This window comes from Adiantum capillus-veneris, chromosome 22 (genome assembly GCF_014529385.1).
Source record: "Adiantum capillus-veneris isolate H3 chromosome 22, ASM1452938v2, whole genome shotgun sequence".
Classification (NCBI taxonomy): domain Eukaryota; kingdom Viridiplantae; phylum Streptophyta; class Polypodiopsida; order Polypodiales; family Pteridaceae; genus Adiantum; species Adiantum capillus-veneris.
In genome coordinates this window covers 94,855,276-94,878,552 of record NC_140952.1, presented here as the reverse complement: position 1 = coordinate 94,878,552, position 23,277 = coordinate 94,855,276, and the positions used below count along the sequence as shown (strand labels likewise).

Here is a 23,277-nt window from a genome sequence, read left to right as displayed (position 1 = left end):
TTTGGCCTCCATGGTACGATCACGATCGATGCCCCCACATGCAGGTTTTGCAACTTTTGAGTTGGCCCATGCTTGGAACTCAGTTAAAAGTACACCCTCTTGAATTTTCAAGGAAAATGCACAAATTTTGTTCATAGAATGGGCCCAATTTGTCAAACACAACCAAAAAGGGAAAATTTGACCTACAAGTACCCAAATCTGGTTTAAAATGATGATGGATGGTTTGGAAGGAACACTTGTCCGACTAAGGGTCAGGACAGTTGCAGAAAACCTCGGATGGATCTCAGAATCTCCTACAAGTACAGATATGGTAATTTCAGTCTTGAATGATCACACAAAGCTAGAATTGGAGCCGAGGCAATGCCAAAACCAAAAGATCACTTAAGGATGCTCAAACATCACATGGATATCCAAGAAGTGCCTGAAAAATGCACAAATCTGGAAAACCTCCTATGACAGGGTATAAAGTGCGTGATAAGGTCAAAATCAGACAATGGAGTAGGCTGATGGTAGCAGAACATCATGGGAGCGGTGAGAGCTCTAGAACTAACTTCAACTAACTCCAAGATCCAACCAAAATTCATCAGGGAAACCAAATATGGTTAGACTTAGTAAAATATGGTCAAATAGTGAAAAATTGCTCTAAATTGTTCATTTTGAGTCCAAACTTGAAAATAAATCATTAGTGGGCTAGGCAAGCATAGGAGTTCATGACCATCTAGTTTTCCCCAAAAACAGGCTCTGAACTACGATCGCGATCGATGTACCTCAAACCCAGAATTTGACCAAAACCTATCAGATCCCTTGTACACATCTTGTTCAAGTCACCATCCAAGTTTCAAGCCAATTGGACATCAACAACTCATAAAAAATCAGAGTCTAGTCCAAAAGTCCCTTGTAACCAGAAATGGGACCTGTAAACTCAAAAGTGGTTCAAAAGACACACAGAGTGGACCAAAATGACCCTCCAACTATCAGCAATCCACTCATATGATCGCGATCGGTGTACCTCAGACCGAGAACTGGCTCAGATTTTTATCAGTCATAGCTCTAGTCTTCCTAGTCCCACTGGTGAAATATGGACAAGAATGGATGAAATTTGTTCAAGTTATGATCAGTTTTAACTTTTGAACTGTGTTTTACTAAGAGTCTAAATGCGATTGATTGCGAAAGGGAAATCCTGACAGCTTGTGATTCTCCTGACATAGAATGCTTCGCCAAAACAAAGACAAGCAGTGGACAGCAGCACCATATGAAGTGGAGGAGCTTGCCACAAATGAGAAGGCTCACATCTCGGATGAAATACTAGCTCAAATCCCTGCCCACATCTTCATCTCGAAGTTTAAGGATGCTGATGGCGACTTGGTAAAGAAAACTATCATGCCATGGGAGATATGGAATCTCCACCAAAGGCCGGAAGTAATAGAGGCTGTGCGGGCGATACACTTGGAACAATTTTTCAGATTACAGCCATGGGGAACAGATTACATGAGGGCCCACGAACTCATGAGCTCGATACAATATGATGGGCAGGCAATGCTCATAGACAAAGATGGGTCAAAGGTTAAAGTAAATATCACGAAGGAAATCATCAATGAAGCCTTGCATTTCCTCCTAGGGCAACACGATTTGTTAGCAAAGACAAAGTCACTAGACAATGAGAAGGCATTCGTCAAAGCGAAGAGGAACAAATACAAATACAGTGACATGATCTACGGAGAGCTGGAATTGCCGATGAGATTGATATCTCATCATTTCAGAGTTCAAAAGCCTCCTCGCTACACAGAGCCAATCTTGCACATTGCCGTAGTCATGGCTCTAGAGACAGCAGAAAATAGATCCATTCCCTGCGACTACGGATCTTATATTCTAGATAATCTGATTGAAGCAAATTTGAAAAACTCGGCAAAAAACAAAACCTACATGAGTGCAGGGCCGATGCTAACCAAAATAGCATAACAGGCTTTGGGAATGATCGAGGATTTGCCAGTTGCCACCTCACAAACAGCCTTGATCCAGAAAGCTAAGCTGGTTGCACACTCTGTAAGGACGACACCTGGTGCGACATCATCGCGCTCAGCAAAGGCCACCAATAAAAGTTCGAGTGATGAAGAGAAAATGGAGACAGATGACGAAGGGAAGTCTCAAGAGTCTAAAGACAAAGTGCCTTCAGAGTTTGAGGAAAGTGAGGAGGAAGATTCAACAAAGCTGCTCGAGAGAAAAAGAGGAGAGAGAAGTGAAATACCGCAGTCGGGCATGCAAAAAGCATATGCGGAAGCCCAGAAAAGAGTCGAAGAAAGACGCACAAAATTGCGGGCTGACAGACAGGCTCGAGCGGTTGAAACGCAACAGGCACAAAAACGAAGACTCGAAAGGGAAAGGCAAGAAAGGATAGAAAATGCAACTCGCCTACGGGCTGAGAAGCAAAGATTGGAAGCAGAACAAAAGGCTGCGGAAGTGGGCATATCCTCGCAGTCTAGTGAACAAACGAAGGAAAAAGACACGGCTGAAGAGAAAAATCAGGCGGAACAGCTTAAGAAGATCCAGAGAGATAGGAATCTGGAAGCACGATGCGCGGTGGATCTCACTCGCCAAAGAATAATCAGGATTCTAAAGAAAAGAAAAGAGGAAGCATCTGCTTCTCAACAAGGCGAGGAAACTTCCAAAAGAAGACATGTGCTAGAAAAATCGAGTCTGCCTCCTCCCTCGCCCAAATCACCCCCTCCCTCGCCTAGAAAATCACCTCCGCCCTCACCCAAATCTCCACCTCCTTCCCCTTCTCCATCGAACAAAAAACAGCCAACTCCTCCCCCTTCAATCTCGCAAAAGGAAGTTTTACCACCTACAGAATCCATCGGATACCAAGAAGCATGCCAAGCAGTGGCTGGATTTGATTACAAACAAACACTGCGGGAGTTAGAACGGAAATTCGAGTGTCAGTATGTGGTGCTGAGTGAAAAAGAAAGGCAGGTACAGGAAGCCCGACAAAAGCAAGAATCAGAGCAAGAAGAGTTAGATAGCCTGAGAACGCGACTAGAACGCACAACGGAGGAAAGATACCTTGAGCGGCAGCAGGCTCAGTCTCTGATCAAAGATTTGGTGGACGTCAGGACAGACCTGACTGCCAAAGAGAAAGAGTGCCAAGAGCTGACGGCAAGAGTCCAAAAAGTGACAGAGCAGCTTGCCTACGAGAGTGCAAGATTTCAAAGGCTTAGCAGCTCCTACAGCACTGTCAAGGGCACTCTGACGACTTTGATGGCTAATCAGGAACCTGCTGGAGCATTGGTCTCCACATCTGACAATGCCACAGCAGCGAACACTATAGCAGCGCTAAAAGGAGAGCTAGAGCAAGAACGGCTTCAAAGACAGCTACTCGTATCAGGAATGGTGGCCCAGACAGTGGCAAACGAGTTAAAATTAAAAGAAGTGGAGCAGCAACTCGCTCAAGCATGCGCTGAACGACAGATTCAGAGAGAGATCGGTGACATATTGCTAAAGGAAAAAGAAGATCTGCTTGTCCAACAGCAGATCAAAGCAGACAAGGCCCAGACTCAACTGCAACTTCTGCCTAGACACCGTGCGACAGATTTGCCTGGAACCTCACACCAAGGGCAACAGGAGCAGGAATTTGAAGGGCCCGATCTGGACATACGAGATGAACTCAGTGAAAGCATTCAGGACATGCCAGAGGGGCCATCCAAGGAGTATATGCTCTATGAAAAGAAGATACTAGAGTTAGCAGCCCTGGCATATTTACAACCAGAAGAGCAGGTGGAAGGATTTGGCCACGAATACCTCCCATTTCCTCTGCTATGCCATGAAGCAAATTTGTGGAAAGCAAAGATGCGGCCAGCCTTGCCACGAAACAAAGAAGGGGGTTACGAGGGCATTGCACTCACAGTGGAAGAAGCTCAGGTGCTTGTCGATGACCACCCCAAGTGGAGGCAGAAGTGGTTGGACAAGAGGCAACAGGATCTAACAAATTACCACAACGCTCCTCAACATATACAAATAGATCCTACATTCTGCCATGTCCCTCGCAGACGCACTTGGAAAGATTTCACAACATGGAAGGGGTCGAGGCAGCACAAGCTAAATTACCTGGTTCTGACAGCGCAGCAACCCCCTACAGTGGCTTACATGGTCAGCACACTGAACTCAACAGTGACTTTGCTACGGGATGTCCCCGATTTGGCCTGCCATATGTTAGTAAAGATAGCCCGGATGATCGTCACCTGCATCCAGGTGTTTAAAGACACTGAAAGCGACGATCATCCATGGAATCTATTCTTGGAAGGACACAGAGGCATCTGCTGGAATCTACAGGATTCACCGCCCCGGCACATCTTGATGGCCATGTACTCCAAGCTAATGTACCTGCCATCACACTACCTGTAAACATTTGAAGAGGCCTTCGTCATAGGATTCTTCGAAATGGATTCAAGGATTTTCCATCCCATGGCGAAGGACCTCAAGGCAAGGTACGTGGCATACCAACACACATTATCAGAAAATCCATTGAGACAACACCAACAAGCCCTCCAAGCCGTACTGCGAACAAGAAGCTTTTCAGTGACACTCGCTTCATTAGAGCCACATCAACGGCCAAAGCATTGAACATGCATGAGGCGTGCAAGGATAAGGAAGGGGGGAGTGTTTGGCGGAAGAGGCAACAGGCGGCCGTGGCCAGAAGGACCATATTTTCCTGAGAAACCATTGTAAAATTCTTTTCTAAAGGAGCATCTCTAAGCCGGAAAATTGTCAAGGATGTATGATTATTGTTTTGGGAGCAATTGTATATTAGAGAGCCAGTTTTAAGATTAGGGGCTTATGGCCAGACAAGCCATTTTTTGCAAAGACCTAATCTATAAAGGTCATTTTCTGTAAGTTGGGGATAATCTTTTTGAAGGAAAAACTGAGAAGACAGCGTACGAACGAGAGCTCCTTCTTGTTCAAACTTGTAATCTTCGCCATTGCGGCTACGGTAATCCAAATTCAGTTTTGATTATTGCATTGTGTTCCTCTCCTCTTGCACTTTCCTTCAAGTATAATCATTCAAGATTCGGTGAAGGTTTCCGACTACGTGTTTGAGGCTTTAAATCGCTGTTTTGAGTGTTTATATGCGTGTTTTATGTCGTTTCGACCCTAGAAGAGGCTTTAGGGAGCCTAAAACGACCCATTAGGATCAACTGTTCGCTGTTTTTGTTGACTTTGGGACGAACGATCGCGATCGTGGTACCTCTCCAGAATGTTGTGACAGTGATAGGATATGATCCTAATAGTCCCTTGAAGCCTCTCTTCAAGTTTCGTGCGATTCCAAATAGATTTTCATGGTAAACGAGCATGACGATTGTACAAGTGGGTTAAGGACATAGTCAGATTACTTGGCAGTGATGCGTTTGATTTACTTGTAGAGATAGTAGTTGCATCTCATCGAGTTCACTTCATTTGGCTTGACAACCTAGTGAGTTTCCATGCCTCATCCGAGTCGCTTTCCCTGTATTGATAAATATTTTGATGCTTGAAAGCTATGCTATGGACGTCCGTCGCGGCGACCCGCAAACACTAAGGAAATGGGTAACACTATCCCCATTGTACATACACCAGCTTTCAACAAGTCAATAAAGAGCTCTATTTCCGTGTACATGATTTTTGTTAAAGATTCTCAAAATGAACCTAATGCTTTAGCAAAAGAAAATAAAAGCAACCAAAAGGAATTAGAGTTATCCAATTTTCTCAAGGGGTTTCAAGATGTTTTTATTGACGACATCCCTTGTGAGCTACCTCCTAAACGAGGTAATGATGACCATGCAATTGAACTTCTTCCATGAAGTTCACCGCCTAACAAACCTCCTTATAGAGTTTCTCAAGCTCAACAAGAGGAGATTATGTGGCAAGTGCATGAGTTAGTTGAGAAGGGCATGGTTAGACCTAGCTCATCTCCATTTTGCTCAACAGTGCTATTAGTGCAAAAGAAAGACGGCACATATCGCATGTGTGTCGACTATACAGCACTAATTAGGATCACTATCAAGAATAGGTTTCCCGTTCCACGGGTAGAAGACCTATTTGATAAGCTACAAGGATCGACCTACTTCAGTAGGATTGACCTAAAAAGTGGCTATCATCAAATAAGGATAGTTGATCAAGACATTGTAAAGACCGCATTTCGCACCACATTTGGTCTTTACGAATACATTGTCATGCCTTTTGGCTTGACCAATGCACCAGCCACATTCAACCGCTTGATGGAGAAGTTGTTCCGGCCTCATCGAACCTTCACTGGAGTGTTCTTTGATGATATTATCATCTACTCTAATTCATTAGACGAACACAAGCAACACCTCCAGGTAATATTTCAAGTTTTGAGAGAGAATAAACTTTATGTTAATCAAAAGAAAAGTGAATTTTTCTTGCAAGAGATTCAGTATTTAGGACACATTATCTCTCAAGATGGCATCCAAATGGATCCATCAAAGCTAGAGGTAATAAAAGGATGGCCTAAACCAAGGAATCTTCATGAACTAAGAAGCTTTATAGGTATGTGTGCATACTATAGACGCTTCATAGAAAAGTTCTCACAAATTGCGGGACCATTACATGACCTAAAAAAGAGAAGTGTTAGGTATACATGGTCTGCTAGGGAGAACAATGCTTTCGAAAAGCTCAAAGAAAAGCTTATCTCTCAACCTGTTCTTACACTACCGGATCTTTCAAAACCATTTGAGGTCCAATGTGATGCTTGTGGTGATTTCCTTGGATCTGTTTTGCTCCAAGAAGGGCACGCCATAGGCTATGAGAGTCGAAGGCTCGACCCTGTTGAGCAAGCTCTAGGCATATATGAAAAGTAACTCCTTGCAGTTCTACATGCCTTAGACTCATGGAAGCACTATTTATTGGGGACTCCTTTCATTCTGCAAACGGATCACCAAAGTCTTAAGTACTTCATGACGAAGACCAAGCTTGCCGACAAACAAATGAGGTGGGAAAATTTCCTTTCGCAATTTCATTTTCATATTGCTCACATTGCTGGCAAGCATAATCAAGTAGCTGATGCACTCTCAAGACGGCCGAGAGTGAATGCGGTTTCCATAGCAACTCACAATGATCTATCTTCAATGATAGATGAGTATGCTATTGGTCCCGATTTTAGAGATGTGATTTCAGCCCTTGCATTAGGGAAGAAAGAAGAACCATTTACTATACAAGATGGTTATCTTCTCTACGGCAATAGACTATGTGTTACTAACTCACTACGTGAGAAAGTAATGTATGAATCACATGATCCACCTTATGCGGGGCATAGAGGGATTCAATCTACCTTAAAGGGAATTGAAACATATTTCTATTGGCCTACCATGAAAGTGAACATACAAGAGTATGTTTATAAATGTGTGGTATGCCAAAAGACAAAATTTGATAGAGGGAAGCAACTTGGATTGCTTCAACGCTTGCCAATCCCTAATTCACCATGGGAGAGCATATCCATGGATTTGATCTTTGGATTGCCTAAGTCTATCCATGGGAATACGGGAATATGGACGATAATAGACAGGTTCAATAAACAAGCTCATTTTATACCTGTCAAAAAGACTATCAAAGCCCATCAAATGGCAACCCTCTTCATTTCACAAATTTTCAAGTACCATGGCTTGCCAATGTCCATAGTGTCAGATAGAGATCCTAGAATGACCAGTAATTTCTGGAAGGGTCTCTTTGAGAATTTAGGGACAAGGCTAAACTTCTCTTCAGCCTATCATCCACAAACGGATGGCCAAAGTGAAATAACTAACCTAACCATTCTCGATCTACTAAAAGCCTATGTAACGGAAGTAGATCAAAGATCCCAATGGGAGAAGTACTTACCCTTAGTGGAGTATGCTTACAATAACACTGTACATATTTCCATGGGAAAAGCACCTTTTGAGGTAGTTTAGGGAAGATCAAAAAGTTCGTTGCTACTTACGGTACATGGGAAGATCTTCATTGCAGATGAGTATAGCCGAGACCTACAAGAATCTTTTCAAAAGATTAAGGATGCTATCTCTATCTCACAGCAAAGGAAAAAGGCTGCTGCTGACAAGCACAGAAGAGCCCAAGCCTTTAAAGAAAATGATTGGGTCTTATTAAAGTTTCCCAAGGCTTGATTAAGGCACACGACGGGCAAGAATCCTACGGGACACCAAAAGTACTATGCTAAACTAGCAAAAAGGTACTATGGTCCCTTCTAGATTCTTGGGCCAATCAATGATATGCCCAATCAACTCAAGTTTCCCAATCATTGGATCATACACAATGCTTTCCATGTGAGCCTATTCAAGCCTTACAAAGGAGAGCCACCTCAAGAACCAACTACTGAAGACCCACCCGAGATCGAGGACCAAGAGGAGGTGTTGCAGCCCGAGTCCATTCTCCGACATGAAGACAAGGTGCTAAGAGGCGGTAAGACTATCCGACGATATCTTATTGAGTTTAAGAATTATCCTTTTGAAGATGCTAGATGGATGCAAGGCATACAATTAAAGGATAACCTAAACCTTGTCAATGCTTACAATGCTTCCCAAGAGTAAGCAAGTGTACAAAATGTTAAAAATGAACAAAGTTTTTGTCTTATAAGACTCTCTTTTTCTTTATTGTGCACAAAAATGAAGTAGTATGCATGCTTAGATCATGTTTGTGGAGACAATGTCTCCCAAACACCAAGTCGAGCTTGTCACTCTACTATGGAAGATTGATAGGACTAATGTGCAGACATGCTTGCGGCAGCCTCAGGCTCTCAAGCACCAAATGGACTAGTCATCCATTGTGGAATGATGTCGTAGGGTAACATAGGGATCCTCTACCCGCTAAGAAAAGGACTCATGAATATGATTTATCTTCTCTACACCATAGTCAAGGACGACTATGATTTCAAGAGAGAGGTAATGTCAAAATAATCAATATCTAATTCTCCTAAATGATTTTCTCATGTTAAACTGATCATTTAATATGGGGAAGTGCCAGGGGAGAAAAAGCTAGAATATTGGTTAAGCTAGCAGACCGGCCACAGTAGGGATCCAAAGGAGGGAAAATAGGGATCCAAAGGGGGGGGCATCTGTAAAAGAACCATGTGCAACAATGGGCTAAAAGGACCCTAAGGTTCAGCCCATTAAGACTTCCAAAATGCTAAGGTTCCAAAATTCAAAGGTTGTGTCCAAAGGTCAACCATAGGGGAATTGGATGCTTTGTGTGTGTCCAAAAAAGTCTTTGCACATCCCTACATAGGAGGGGGTGAGCCTAGCATGTAGGGGATGTGAGAGAAAGCCACACACACACACACACAAGCTCCCTTTACACAAAGGGAATGAGAGACACATGTCAGCTCCCTAGGCCAGATGCCCACAAGGTGTACCCAATTCCTATTGGATGGCCTTGGAGGTGGACCAATGAGAATTAGGCTAGAGTAAATCTAGTTTAATTAATTTAAAAACACTTAATAAAAGAACCAATGAGAATTAAGTCCTCTAGAAGACTATTGGACAGTCTCCCAAGGGGTCCAATGAGCATTCATCAGCCCAATGGCTTGCCTGATTCCTATTGGCCAGGAGGCAAAGGGGTCCAATGAGAGTTTAGTTGAATTATTAAATTACATAAATCTCTCACAAAAGGGGAAAGGGGGACACATGTCAAAAGGCTATCACTTATGATGCTTAATAGTCATTGGCTAGCCCTAGGGAGGTCCAATGGGAGGATAGCAAGAGCAATTAGCAACAGGGCTCTCCCAAGAGAGAGAGGGGGCTGATTTTTGCAAGGCATTATCACACACACACTCTCACACAGTCTATGTGAGAAGCAATAAAAAGACTATCTCTTCCCAAGCTTTAATGGAGAGCTCATCACCTACTCCAAGCTTGTGAGATAGAAGACTACATCGACACACTCTTGGCATGTGGATGCAAATCCAACCAAGAGCCAAGCTTCAATGCATGCCCATCTACTCTACCATGCTAATTACTAAGCTAATCTATGCTAATATGAGTGATTATGTGAGGAGATGTACATCTTTCTTGTAAGATACTCCTTCTTCCTCTCAATCTACTCTCATACCCTGCTAGCTCTCACCATCTTCGAAGGTGTGTGAGGTCTTGGTTCTGAGACCATGGATAATTGATGTTGTGTTTGCTAAGTGTTTTGCTTAGTGCATGAAGCTTTCATCTTCATTGCACTAGCTAGTCTTGAAGGAACACAAGGAATTGTATTGTACAATGTCTCTCTTGATGGGAGAAACCATAATACAAAGCCTTTTGGAGGGGGGACCGGCTCCATGCAAATCCGGTCCTCAACTGTTGTCAATATCTTAATTTCTCTCTCTTTTGAAAGTATTGTTGATGCTATCTAACTAGGTGTTATGCTTTTTGTTGCTCTCTCCACCCAAGCACTCTTGTAATTCACATTAGGAATCTATTCTAATGAAATGCCCACTATAATTTCCGCTACACACAAGTTTTTAGGCCATTAAATGTTACAATGTTTCTAAATGTGTGGTATGCCAAAAGACAAAGTTTGATAGAGGTAAGCAACCTATATTTCTTCTACCTTTGCCAATCCCTATCTCACCATGGGAGAGCATATCCATGGATTTAATCTTTAGATTGCCTAACTCTATCCATAGGAATACGGGAATATGGATGATAGTGGACACGTTTAGTGAACAAGCTCATTTTTATATCTGTCAAAAAGACTATCGAATCCCATCAAATGGCAACCCTCTTCATATCACAAATCTTCAAGTACCATGGCTTGCCAATGTCCATAGTGTTGGATGGAGATCCTAGAATGCCCAGTAATTTCTGGAAGGGTCTCTTTGAGAATTTAGGAACAAGACTAAATTTCTCTTCAGCCTATCGCCCGCAAACAGATGGCCAAATTGAAATAGCTAACCTAAAAATTCTTGATCTACTAAAAGCCTATGTAACGGAAGTAGATCAAATATCCCAATGGGAGAACTACTTACCTTAGTGGAGTATGCCTACAATAACACTGTACATACTTCCACGGGAAAAGCACCTTATGAGGTAATTGAAGGAAGATCAAAAAGTCCACTGCTACTTAAGGTACGGGAAGATCTTCGCTGCAGATGAGTATAGCCGAGACCTACAAGAATCTTTCCAAAAGATTAAGGATCATTATCTCTATCTCACAGCAAAGGCAAAAGGTTGTTGCTGCTGACAAGCACAGAAGAGCCCAAGCCTTTAAAGAAAATGATTGGGTCTTACTCAAATTTCCCAAGGCTCGACTTGGTCCCTTCGAGATTATTAGGCCAATCAATGAAATGGCCTATCAACTCAAGTTGCCCACTCATTGGCTCATACACAATGCTTTCCCTATGAGCCTACTAAAACCTTACAAACGAGAGCCACCTCAAGAACCAACTATTGAAGACCCACCGGAGATCAAGGACCAAGAAGAGGTGTTGCAGCGGCGAGTCCATTCTCCGACATGAAGACAAGGTACTAAGAGGTGGTAAGATTATCTGACGATATCTTATTGAGTTTAAGAATTACCCTTTTGAAGATGCTAGATGGATGCAAGGCATACAATTCAAGGATAACCTAAACCTTGTCAATGCTTACAATGCTTCCCAAGCGTAAGCAAATGTACAAATGTTAAAAATGAACAAATTCTTTTGTCTTATAAGACTCTCTTTTTCTTTATTGTGCACAAAAATGAAGTAGTATGCATGCTTAGATCAAGTTTGCGGAGATGATGTCTCTCGAACACCAAGTAGAGCTTGTCACTCTACTATGGAAGATTGATAGGACTAATGTGCAGACATGCTTGCGACAGCTTAGGCTCTCAAGCGCCAAATGGACTAGTCATCCATTGTGGAATGATGTCGTAGGGTAACATAGGGATCCTTTACCCGCTAGGAAAAGGACTAATGAATATGCTCTTTCTTCTCTACCCCATAGTCAAGGACAACTATGATTTCAAGAGAGAGTTAATGTCATAATAACTAATATCTAATTCTCCTAGACATTTTCTCATGTTAAACTGATCATTTAATATGGAGAAGTGCCAGGGGAGAAAAAGCTAGAATATTGGTTAAGCTGGCAGACCGGCCACAGTAGGGATCCAAAGGAGGGAAAATAGGGATCAAAAGGGGGGGGGGGGGGGGCATGTGCAAAAGATAAAGGTGCAAAAATGGGCTTAAAAGACCCTAAGGTTAAGTCCATTAAGACTTCCAAAATGCTAAGGTTCCAAAATTCAAAGGGTGTGTCCAAAGGTCAAAAGCCTAGGGAAATTGGATGCTTTCTGCGTGTCCCAAAAAGTCTTTCACAAGCCCTACAAAGGAGGGGGCGAGTCCAAGAAGTAGGGAATGAGAGAGACACTCACACACACACACACACACACACACACACACACACACACACACACACACACACAAGCTCCCTTTACACAAAGGGAATGAGGGACACATGTCAACTCCCTAGCCCAGATGTCCACAAGGTGTACTCAAATCCTATTGGATGGCCTTGGAGGTGGACCAATGGGAATTAGGCTAGAGTAAATCTAGTTTAATTAATTTTAAAACACTAATAAAAGAACCAATAGGAATTAAGCTATCAGAAGACTATTGGACAGTCTCCCAAGGGGTCCAATGAGCATTCAGCAGTCCAATGGCTTGCCTGATTCCTATTTGCCAGGATACAAAGGGGTCCAATGAGACTTTAGTTGCATTAATTAATTAGAAAAATCTCTCACAAAAGAGGAAAGGGGACACATGTCAGAAGGCTATCACTTATGCTGCTTAATTTCCATTGGTTAAGCCTGGGGAGGTCCAATGAGGTGCTAGCAAGAGCAAATAGCAAGAGGGGTCGACCAAGAGAGAGAGGGGGCTGATTTTTCAAAGGCAATTATCCACACACACTCATGTGTGAAGCAAGAAGACTCTCTCTCTCTCTTCTCAAGCTTTAATGGAAAGCTTATCACCTACTTCAAGCTTGTGAGAAGGGAGGCCTACACCAACAACTCTTGGCTTTGTGATGCAAATCCAACCAAGAGCCAAGCTTCAAAGAATGCTCATCTCCTCTACCATGTTAATTACTAAGCTAAGCTATGCTAATATGAGTGATTATGTGAGGAGATGTACATCTTTCTCATAAGACTACTCCTTCTTCCTCTCAATCTACTCTCATACCCCGCTAGCTCTCACCATCTTCGAAGGTGTGTGAGGTCTTGGGTCTGAGACCGTGAGCGAATTGATGTTGTGTTTGATAAGTGTTTTGCTTAGTGCTTGAAGTTTCCAACTACATTGCACTAGCTAGTATTGAAGGAACGCAAAGAATTGTATTGTAAAATGTCTCTCTTGATGGGAGAAACCATAACACAAAGCCTTTTGAAGGGGAGACCGGCTCCATGCAAATCCGGTCCTCAACTGCTGTCAATTGCTTAATTTCTCTCTCTTTTGAAGTATTGTTCATGCTATTTAACTAGGTGTTACGCTTTTTTGTTGCTCTCTCCACCCAAGCACTCTTGTTATTCTCGTTAGGAATCGATTCTAATGAAATGCTCACTATGTTCCGCTACACACAAGTTACTTAGCAATTAAATGTTACACGTGCTCACTCTTCTTTGCTTTCTAAAAGATCTTAGCAAGATTCTTCTCTTTCTTTCTTTTGCACTTGACCTTTTTGTTCTTTTGTGATTTTTAGCTCCTTTTGATCAATGAACAAGGCTATTACATTGTTATACGTTTGAAGTGTTAGCCTAAGTAGCTCTTCTTCTTGTCCAGGTCCATTATGGTGGATGCATACTCTACCTTGAAGGCAATCTTCAATTAACTTTGCAGTTGTTGCTAACTCTGGATTGAAAATATCTTGGTTTTGTGATTCCTAGGCTTGTTGGATATGTTTTGATCGAATGTGTATTGATTTCAAGTAAGCATGTGGAAGTAGGTGTCCAATGGAGGTTGGTGTAATCTTGCATGCTTCCACATCAATTGATTGCCATTTAAACGAGGTCCTTACAGAGATTTCCTTTGAGTCTCTTGACTTTTTCTAATCTTCTAGATATCTTCCATCTCAGCTCCCTAAATACTACTTCTATATGGCAAGAGAAGGGCCTCTGTCCTCATAGTGGGATGTGGCTTCTTTTGATTGGTTTCCATCTTGATCTCTTCTTTAATTACTTTAGATCCTGGTCTTGGCTTTCATTGGTCTAGTTTGATTTTTTCAAGCACACTGTTGCATGTTAGAGATTTTAGAGCAAAGGTTGGTTACATTAGGGGAGGTGGTTTCTTTGGACTTTTAGAATTTTTTCTTCCCTTTTGCCCAAAATTGTTCCTCGCCCATTTTTACCAATTTTATTAGTTGATTGTAATTGAGGAGCCTACCATGGCTACACCAGAAACTAGCTTTTTTTTTCCCCTAGAGCATAGACTTCTTGTGAAGGAGGATCCTTGTTCCAACTTTGAATTTTTGCCCACTTTGTAACAAGTCCAAACATAACCTTGACTTTAATATTGTGCCCTACAAAGAAAATGCACTATATAAGCATGTGGGAATCATGGAGGCCTTGGAATCAGTGTTAGAAAAAACCGGGGTCTAGTGTATTTTAACCGGCTGAAATTATAAAATCTCGGTTAGATTTTGAGCTTGTGCCTTTAAGAAAACTGGCAAATGTACACAAGTTTTAGTGTAATTACCAGCAAAAGCTTCAAATTTTGACTTGAAAACCGGGAGAGTTTCAAGTTTCCCCTTATTTTGTTCGGTGAGGAAAAATGTATTTTTCTAGCCTTGCTTGGAATACGATGGAGTGAGTTCAAATAGTTAGTTGAATTATAACTACAAAGTCTCTATTTGCATCATTTCTTAGGATAAAAAATATCCATGGGTTATGATTATAGGGTAAAAGCCCCAATATCAAGACGGCCCCGGAAAAAAAAAACAATCTTGTCCCCAATATTGAGACTCTTTTTACTTCGTTAGCATAGTGGAGAAAATCGCAAATCTCCCCTCTCATTCACCCACGTGGAGGCGCTTTCCAGCGCTAAAAAAAGCTCCTGTCAAAAGCTCCTGTGCCGTCAAAAGCTACGCGGAATAAAAAAATAGCGTAGGTTGACAGTGCGAGCGCCTCTAGCGCTAAAAAAAGCTCCTGTCAAAAGCTCATGCGCCATCGCGGAATAAAAACAACGTCGGTTGACAGTGCACAGGATTGACATAAAGATTCTCCACAGCTACGTCGATCTTCTCCACAGCTACGTCGCAGGATTGATAGCAGGGTCATTGTCGCTTCACAGGTCGCTGTCGGTTCACAGTTCGCAGCCTCACAGGTCGGTGTCGCTTCACAGGTCGCAGCCTCAGGTTCTCTCTCCCTCTCTCTCTCTCTCTCTCTCTCTCTCTCCTCTCCCTTTTCTTGGTTTTAGTCATAATTTTGTAAGGTTGTAAGGATCTGCATTAGAAGCAAATCTGGCAGCGAAATTGACTGCCTACAAGTCTGTTGTAAAATCTCTTGAGCAATTTTGCATTGGATACATCTGATTCATCACGAGACGTCGTCGTTTTTGACAAGTTTGGATATGGCTGGATGCTTGTGAGTCTTTGTGCATACAATAACGTATATGTATGCAAGTTCCATCACGAGACGTAATCGTTTTTAACAAGTTTGGATATGGCTGGATGCTTGTGAGTCTTTGTACATACAATAACGTATATGTATGCAAGTTCCAAAGTATGTATGTGTGTTGCTTTTCTGAGATTTAATGTTGGTCTCTGTTGCTCAAATGTGGAAAGTTAAGTCACACCACTTCCCTTATGCTCGTGGGTGACTCTGGTCGGCCTTAACATGAACTCCCAGTGTGTTATTGTGTATTTGCGAGATTGATTTTTTCAGCAGCTATGGGTAATTTGTTTGTCTGAGGCAATCGTCATATATCAAATGCAAGATGTTTGCTGATCTCGTTGCCATGTACATGGAAAATACCTCTATTGATACGATGCAGTCAGAGGGTTTCCTGCATCTTGACATAATTTGCCAATGTTAGCGAATCGCCTCTTTTTTGAGTGCACGTGGCTCTGCAGATATGGTGCTTGAATGTCAGAACCTGAGGATTTCCCCTCAGTGAGAACTCAGCATGTCCATTGTACTCGTCACTCATGATGTGATTATGATGCAAATATGGAGTGATGGCAGAAGAGTTGCAAATCTTGCAGGAAGCAGATCTTCCAAGTCTTGTGCTCTCTAGACATTGTCGATGGCAATGCATGCAGATGCTCCTGATGTTTGTAGATTTTCCATCCTTTGTTTCAATTTTCCTTTCCCCGCCAGCACACTTTGGAAGTATGTGGCTTGACCTCCTAATTGCCACAGCAGGTATGATTGCATCTCTTTGATCCCCACTATACCCACTAGACAGAGCCGTGGTGCCCTAAAACTGGATGATCCTATGATAAATTGCTAGTGCATCTTGCATGGATAACTAATTTGATGTTTTGAGACCATGTCCACCTTGTGCAACGTCTAGGAGGGGAGAGTTATTATGCACGAGTAGGGGGTGTCCATGCTGAGGATAAAGGGGTCTCACTAGCAATTATAGCAGCTATGTGTGTATGTCCACCTTCAACTACCTTACTCAGCTCGTTTTTGCAGGCGCAACTACTTACGGCCTAACTCTACCGTGTTTCATTGCATACAGATCAAGAGAAACTTGGACACAACTCCTCTACATTTGCAACGGCGACATATTCCAACGTGCGGTGAGTACAAAGTGCCACATTTTAATCTTGAACACTGAGGACACAGTAAAAAGGAACACACCAAAAATTGCATGCTGCCGTGGGAATGGCACGTTCCCTCATATTATAAAAATTGGGGAGGACTGTGCAAACTCCCCCGTGCAGGGACACCAGCACGTTTTCTTTTTTTTCTATAACATAAGAGATAAAGAACACATACAAATAATGAGGTTACTCTCAGAACCTTAAACATTGTGCTATTACTTTTCTAACGCTTCGTACTTATTCTTTGCAGGGGACATTCAAGAAATCGGCTACCGCTTGCCTCTTCTCAGTCCGAAACCCCACAACAGCACAATCCAACACCAGGTACATAGTTGTTTCATACGCTTGAACTGTCCGTTGCTTAGCTGTGACTAGTAACTAAATATCACAAGGTTCTGATCGCATTGAACCATTAAGATTGAGTCCGACTGAAGCCTTCAATGGACCATCACAGAAAGCGTAGGATACACCTCAGTAGATCGAAAGTGAGACATCGCACTTCAATCAAGAAGAAGGCTAGATTTAAACCATGCTCACAATCATGGATTGATATCGTCAATTTAGTACACCAATGGAGTTCAAAAATAGCAACGACATTCAAACCTTTAAGCATATGCTTTGTTTGTGGTGTAGTTTTCATCCAAAGAAGTGCCTCTTTTCATTGTACTCGAGCTCCAGACAAGACATCGGTTGCAATGTTTGCTAGCTGTCTACTGGTATCCAGCTTAGAGGCTACACAAATAGAAACACAATGGGTGCAGTGCTCCGCTTGTGAGAACTCAAGTGCACGTCGCAGATATTGTGTGTCGTTACTTCCAGACTACACAAGAAGAATACTGAACGGAAATCAGCTTCACATACAGCTACTGAGCGTCATTGACATATCTATCAATGCCATCTCAACAATGAAAACAATTGCACATGGTACACTAGACAGACATTCAATATTAGATAACCCTCTGCTATCATGGAGTAAAGAGCATAGAACAACCTTCATTGAGCAAGACTTAGCTACATCACAAGTGGCAGACATACTTGCATTCAATCTTCAAAACGACTTCGTACTACAGAAGTACATGTCGATGGCTGAACGACCGAATAAGAAGCTTGGCCTCTGCATACTAAGTCAAGATAGTGTGAGCAAGATCATTCAGCACCAAAAAGACAACGCACCGTTTGCACTGATGGCGCAGCTTGACACGAGTTTGATGTTTGGTATCATCGAAAACATCGTTGAAGCAACCAGGAGACGAGCATTCACCGCTAGCGATACTTATGAATTTTCTTCTCTACAGCTTTGTGGCCGTCAGCAATTGATTGAGAGAACAGTTACTTTCAAGCCCAACGGCATGCCTGTCGCATCAAGCTCCTTGAACAACATCACAATAGAGACGGTAGTGTTTCCATTCATGTTCCCTTTCGAGAAAGGCCAATATGATGGTAAAATCAACTTCAGTAAATATGTAAAGATACGTGCATCGACTCTGTTCTCCGTTTACACCCTCTACAAGCCATACCTGCTCATAATGTACCAACTAAAGCAGGCTCTTATGTTGGCTAACAATACACACACGAGCTTGTTGCAAAGGGACATTGACAACTACAAGAAGTCCAATCGTACAGCAACTGACGAGGATACTGTGAGACATGTGCTTCGGTACAGCACCCCTTCCAGCATGCCAGGCTCCTTCTCGTGGCACCGCAAGAACCTGAAGGACTTGATAGCAATGGTGGACGAATGGGGAATGCGTGATTTCTTCTTGACTTTCACTGCCAATGAGGTCACAGACACAAGATGGCATGAGATTGACACGATCGAGCTAATTGCACGTCATTTGAATGCCTCCTTCACTTGGACAGACTTCCCAGCCGAATGCGCCCTCACCTTCCACACTAAATTCCAAATGCTTATGTCCAAATATATACTTGCGAAAGGTGTGTTGTGCCGTGTACAACACCACTTGGTTAGATATGAGGTCCAAAATAGAGGATCATTGCATGCTCATGTCATACTGTGGATGCATGAAGAAGACAAAGAGCAACTATCTGCTGAGATAACTGCATACATCCCACCAGAAACTAGCACTGTGGTTTTTCCAGAAGTGAGCCGCCTCCGACAACTCGTGCTCAGGAAACAACTTCACAAGTTCCGTACAAGTTGTTACCACGGTCAAAGAGATGGAGTATGTAAACACGGTTTTCCATTTCATGCGTAGCCAAATCCAAACCCAGTCTTCAACGAACAAAATCACAGATGGCAATACTTCAGGCCCCGGCATGAAGACAGAAATGTGGTACCGTACCACCCTACACTGCTTCTGCTATGGGGTGCACATATGAATATACAACGGGTCACCAATTCATCGTTGTCCTACTACCTCCTGAAGTATGCACTCAAAACTGAACCAATGGGCCATCTCAACATCCGCTCAGAAGATGCAGAGCGCTTAGGCCTAGGTGGCCTTGACACTGTGAAATTGAAGCTGATCTCTGCCTCTTTACTGTCAAAGCCTATCTCAGCAATAGAAGTGGCATTAAATTGTTTGCAAATCCCAATCATTTCAAAGAATGACACCGTCCAATACGTCGACTCATCACCCCTGGCACTACGACAACGAATCATTTCTCACAACAATGATGTCATGCTGCACCCTGTCGATCTGTACTACGCACGACCACAAAGTCTCGAGAATCTTACGTTCTACGACTTCCACAAGAATTACACAGTGACGAAGGGAAAAAAAGGGAAAAAAAGTATTTCAGAGGCGAACACCTACGGCCAATCGCTGGAGCGGCAACACCGACTGGTCCGTTTCACAGACTTCCACCCAGGGCATCATCCGGAGGCTTTCTTTTACAACGTGCTGCTAAAGAGCATCACCTTCAGAAATGAATCCCAGCTGCTCTCACCGGGGAACACGTCCAGGTCATACTATCTTGAGTGCAAACTTAGAAATTTGATACTGACAGATGAGGACCTTGAGATGTACATCACAGAGTGTACACAACGAAATATGCTCACGACAGATCAAACACACCAATTTCACAACATGATACTACAGAAGACATCCTCAACAAAGGCTGCCTCATTTCAATCTCTAGATGTGCAAACAGACTACGAGCAACAGGACACGACTTCTCATATCTCTGCCCTTCTAAACGAGCTTCAAAACGTCCAGAACGCGTCACTGACATCTGAACAAGCAGAGATCTACAAGAAGCTCACAGCAGCAAAGGGTGGTCTGCATGTGATCACAGGCACTCCTGGCAGTGGCAAAAGCTTCCTCATAAGATATATCACAAGCCAACTCATAATGCAAGGGAAAACTATCACACTCGCTGCTTCGACTGGTGCAGCGGCCACGAGGTTAAGCAGCATCCCAACAACTGTCCATTACCGATTCAAGATACCAGTGCGCACACAACAGTATCCCCTGTCAATCTCCGAAACTGATGACAGATACGTCAGTATCAAAGAAGCAGACAGGATTATCATAAACGAGATTTCTATGTTGACAAAGCAAACTTTTGATCTCATAGTATGACAAATTGTGAATGTCACCAACGGCACACTGCTAGACCCATTCAAAGATAAAAAGCTCTTCTTGTTCAATGATTTGGCACAGTTGCCGCCGATCTGCAGGCATCAAAGTGATCATTGTTACTCATGCCACATCACAAGCTCCACTTATTGGTCCACTGCTACTACGTACATTATGTCTTGCTCAGTGCGCCATGCAAAAGATATCTCTTTCATAGAGTTCCTCAATACAATAAGAGTCAGGCTCCCCACAAAGAAAGAGATCCACGATGCGCTCGGTGACCGCATCATAACACAGGATCAAATAGAGCAACACATGGAATAGGAATATGACAATCATTTTCACACACAAGAGTGACGCTCGATATTATAATAACCTTCTCTTGGAACACTTCCATCGGCATAGTCACATCATCCAAATCGGCCTCAAGACAAATGCACACAACGTCCCTGAGCTCCAAGCATGGCTTGAAGATTCCGACTTCCACGCAATTGACAGAATAGCAGAAGGAGCAAAGGCGATGCTAACAGAGAACATAGACTTAACAATTAGAGTAGTCAATGGATCCCTATGTCACGTAGATGAAATCCTCCAAGATGAAGAAGGAGGCGTCAAAGCAATCAAAGTCACACTCGACACATCCAAACAGGAACTTACACTGCGACGGTCAAAGCATAGCAGACGGACATTCAATGGGCATTGGTACCATATATCCACATTCCCACTAGCTCTCGCCTACGTTATGGCTGGACACAAGTCCCAAGGTGCAACAATCAACTCCAACGTCTTGCTCATTGTAAAAGAAGTTTTCGCCCTTGGCCTTCTATACGTGATGCTATCATGCATCACTGAGCGAACCTGGCTACATTTACTAGAGCTACCTACGCCAGAGATGTTCACACCATCTAGATTTTTGAACTTCTAGCCGAGAATGTTTCCTGCTCAATTCCTCTTTCTATTAAACAGATGAAATCGCCTTGTAACTTCCTTCTATATAAAGCAGGAATTTTTGTTTAACTGCCTGTCTTCTCTTCTGTGGACTTCTCATGTTCAATATGTTGCACTGCTGAGACACCTTCCCTATCACCCCTGCTCACTCTGATCCACCTTTTGTAAATTTACTGCTCTTCCCTTTTTCACTTCATTCATTTGTGTTTAAACGTTTGTCGGATCTTATTCTTCAGAAATACTACAAGAGGTCATCAAAATAAATTTTTTTACGTGCAGGAAACTGAATCAAACAATGGATCACAACACGGTACATTTTGCACGCTTCTCTGATCTTGCATCTGCCTGTGTATACACATGCAAATCAATCACTAATCTTACTGTGCAGCTCTTTAAGCAATACACGAACAACGCAAAGGAAACGCAACCAACGATACAACCTAAGAGATTTTACCTCACGACTAAGTAGATGAGATTGGCAAACTCAGCAGGCGAGAAACCCCATGCGTATATTGAGGGGTTCCATACTTTTCAAGAGCGTCGCAACTTCATGAATAAGAGCGACGCAAGATATAAAGCACTCGACCAAACGATGGCCAAAGCAAGCACAAACAGAATGACAACAGGTACTATTAGAAAAGAAAAATATAATGCCTTCTATCTGTCGTGTAACCAGCTTGCTCCTACATCCTGCAGGTCTCATGAAGCAAATACTTAAAGAGCTTGACATCCAGTACGAGGATGATGAGAGTATGTTGCGGAATGTTGAAGCACAACAACTCCTCGACACAAAAACTGAAGGAGTTACACTGTATACGATGGAGCAGTTGCGGTTTGGTTACAACATTGATTTGGCTAAACTTTCAAAAGCAATTCAAGAAAACTGTGCCACTATCTTGACAAATTTCATGACTTTGGCAAACCACACGCACAATGCAACTAACCCACCTATCACAATCCAGAAGGTAGCATGGAACTACAATAAACACAAGGCAGTAAATTACGGACAACCAGCCTCCCCATACGAGCCAGTTGCGACAGACCAAGGAAAGTATGGATAACAAGTATCACTAGCTTCCATTCATTTCTCCGTAGCACCGTCATTTTTTTATTTACCTAACCAATCTGCATGGACTACAGATTTAGACACCCGTCAACAACTAGAGACAAGCATCGGCCTTCCACCCCAGAAAAAGCTGCGTCGCGGCAAGAATACATAGTCTACAGTATACGCTGCACAAAAAACGATAGGAGATATATCGGAGTTACAAATAACGTCCATAAACGCGTCGGCCAGCACAAGCGCAATCCTCCGAGGAGAATGCAAGTGGACATGCAGGCACATAGTCCTTTCGAGGACAATTTTGAAATTACCACTTTAGCAACCAGTACCAATATACATAAAGCTAGAAACTTAGAACATTTCTATATTAAACAACACAAGACAACAACTGCATTAGGTTATAACGTTTGTTCTGGACATCCACCAAGGTTGAGAAAATATTATTTTTTGAAAAAAAACAAGAAGGTATAGCTATGAACTTCTGCCATCTTCATTTCATTGTTTTGTTCACTGTCTTTGTCACATAACATTGGTCATTGGCTACAACAATGTCTTTTTTTTTTTCATTCAAACTATGGCAGACATGACAACTTATCAACTTCTTTGATTGAAATGCTTTCTCTTTTCAGTTTAGAATGGGTAGGCCGATTCCAGTTGATCTGATTGAGAAGCAGTCACAATTTCAAACTGCAATGTACATGTTGCAATACTATCTTTACCCACATTTGCAAGAGCGGGTGCTCAGACACTACATGCATAAATGGAGTGAGTTCATTCCATGGCCAGTTCAGCCACCTACCCCATGGCATCCACATTACATCACCTGGAATACACTCGGTCGACAAATCACCATTGACATCGTCGTGCTAGCTGGTTGCTCCACAAAACACCATTGTATGTTGCTCGTTCAGATTGCGGACGTGCTCGGCCTACTCGAGACTATAGAATTAAATTACTCTAACGT

At 42.6% G+C, this 23,277-nt stretch overlaps 1 pseudogene; it reads left to right on the top strand.

Moving 5' to 3' along the window:
• The first annotated feature begins 16,114 nt into the window (after window positions 1-16,114).
• On the top strand, window positions 16,115-21,694 carry LOC147429828 (uncharacterized; annotated as a pseudogene).
• Window positions 21,695-23,277: the final 1,583 nt, after the last annotated feature.